The following is a 2,839-nucleotide window of genomic DNA, read 5'->3' as shown; positions in this document are numbered from 1 at the left end:
TATGTGTGTATATATATATATATATATATATATATATATATATATATATATATATGTGTGTATATATATATATATTTATACACATGTACATACACACATACATGCATACATACATACTGTAGTGAACTAGGCCTGAAGGTCAAAACCTTGACCTAAGGACCAATGGGACATAACTTGTCATTTCATTGATTTGAATCCAGAAATACAGGTTGACCCATCCTGAGACTTTCTTTCTTGAATTAATCAAGTGAAGAAGACTATTTTCTATTATCATTACCATTTTACAAATGTTTTGATAATCAAATTGTGTTTTAGTTCAAACCATTTTTAAATGTTGAAGTGAACTAATCATTTTAATTAACTGTGAAACAGTAATAATGATTCTTAATCCTCATTCAAAGAAGAAATCAGGTTAATATGCATTGTCTGATTTTCTGTCTTCAATGAGCGAAGTTGTAAGTGTGTCGAAGTTCAAGTTTCGGTCAACTGCAAGTTTACTGAAAAGAAATGTCATGTTTAACTTTTACAGCAAGATACTGGAGAATTGGCTCCACGAAGTCTGGTTTCTTCATAATATCTTTCTGTCTGTTCTTAAACAATCTTAATCTTTTTCCTTGACTTTTCATAACACCTTACATCACAAAACACACCTCTGTTCTGGTCCATCGACCAATCAGAGGCTCCCAAATGAACTGGAAGTAGAGCCCTTTAAATGTTGACACTTCCTAGTTCAAAAGAGTTCAGCTCAGTCTTGAGTTCAGCTCAGTCTTGAAGCTGCAGTAAGCTCAGTCTTGAAGATGGAGTAGCGGTTCTGAAACTCAGCAGTACCAGAGAGTTCGCAGTTCCAGAGTTCAGGTTGACTGGAATTCAGGATGCTGCTGAAAGAGAATCAAGCTGAACCAGAGACGATTTGGGAATTATGAACTTCTGTTTTGGATAACCTCACGACTCCAGAGGTTTTTAGCTGTTCTCACGGAGACGCTGAAAGAGTTGAAAGGAGAGCTCTTCACCAACGCTGAAACTATCATCTGCAAGGTAAAAGAGTAGATCTCAACTAAGCGTACCGTTGGCCCAAGCTGGAAAAGAAGGAGCGTGTCGGTTCTGGTTAAGACAGACAAATTCCCTCACACATCTCTCTGTAGATAAACCTCATCTTTCCATCTTAAAATTCTTTTATCTGCTAACAAATCATTACAGATATTTTTAGAAATGTCTGAAGCAAAGTTTTCACCACCGCCGTGTGGTACACGTCTGTTCTGCTGGAAATGAAAACAATCACCGCATTGTTCATTTCCTGTAAACTGATTAATAAGCTGTCGTTATTTTCAATTTTTGCCAATTAATGTAAATGTGTGATGTGTTAAACTTGATTCTGTTAATAAATGACCCACTGTCGTGGTGAGTCAAAGATAATTAACGTCTCACGTCCACATTTTATTAAATTCAATGCACGTCTTATACAGTCCAGAAAAATGAAAGAATCCGTTTAATATTATGAATATATCTCATGCATATGTTCATACTACAATATACACAACTTCAAAATAACATAAATTCTCAACCTGTACTGAAAACAGTTTCTGCGTCTCAGCGCCACCAGCTGGTGAGAGGTGGTGACGTCAATTTGAACCCCGCACACTGGAACCGGTACTGAAAGCATAATGGAAACACAACCTGTACCGTACCGAGTAGAGTAGAGCCGTGCTGTACCGGCCCGTACCGGTACTAATGGAAAAGGGGCATAACAGCTCCTACACGAAAACTGTCTGAGACATCAAACCTTCAGTGATTGATCCACATCCGGTCCCCTGAAAGACTCAATGGTCAAATCATGACATCACTTAAGCCACGCCCCCTGACAACAGGAAGCGTAAAGTTTTCCCTTGAACGGTCCATATCTGACCCCTGTTACCTGATCAGCATGATAGTGTGTCCAGTGACCAAAGACATGTTGGTGTAACTTGCTTTCCAACACTGACAGTTTTGGGTGGAGCATGTGGGCGATGCGGCGTGGCAAAGTAAGACGTAATGCCGTCGCCATACGTTTGGCTCTAAATTCCACAGTTTTGAACCGAGGTGCACCAAGATCAGTATGATCGATCATTATCCACCTCTTGAACAGGAAGCCATAAAAAGTGGCCAATAGCTTCCACAGCACCCCCTAGAATATTTAAAAAACTCATCCCCAAGCCATTTTTGGACCGATAACTCTGAAACTCGATGAACATCTGTATCTTCTCAGGAACTATGAAAAAGTCTCTTGGAGCCCTGGTCCTAAACCAACAGGAAGTTGGCCATTTTGGGTCAAAGGTCATTTTTTGGCATTTCTAATTGCAAATTTTAACAAACTCCTAGGAATTTTGAAGGATTGCCTTCAAACTTGATTGATATGCCCTTAAGACATTGGAGAGTAAAAGTTATCAAAAGCTTGCGTTTTAATATATGATAAAGGGGCGTGGCCAGGCCTCAAACTTTCACTTCACGCAATAAATTTCCAAACACTATAACTTTCACATTGAAAGACATAAATGCACGAAACTTAGCATGACTCATCCCTGTTGGATGACCGACGATCCACTGTGGTCATATTTTGACGTCATCAAAGCCCCGCCCCCTCGGAACAGGAAGTCTCTTTTTTAACTTGGAATGCTCCCTCTTTGACACTTTGACCTAATCAGGATGATCCTGTGTTAGAAGACAGATAATATGGTCTGACTTAATTTAAAGCGCAAACCATTTTTGCTTGAGGATGTGGGTGTGGCAGCGTGACGAATTAAGAAATGACACTGTTGTGTAGTGGACTAGGCCTGATGTCAAAACTGACCAGATGGACAGAAAC

The sequence above is a fragment of the Nematolebias whitei genome, chromosome 4, assembly GCF_014905685.2.
Source record: "Nematolebias whitei isolate Nwh7 chromosome 4, NemWhi1, whole genome shotgun sequence".
Classification (NCBI taxonomy): Eukaryota; Metazoa; Chordata; class Actinopteri; order Cyprinodontiformes; family Rivulidae; genus Nematolebias; species Nematolebias whitei.
This window is presented reverse-complemented; position numbering follows the sequence as displayed.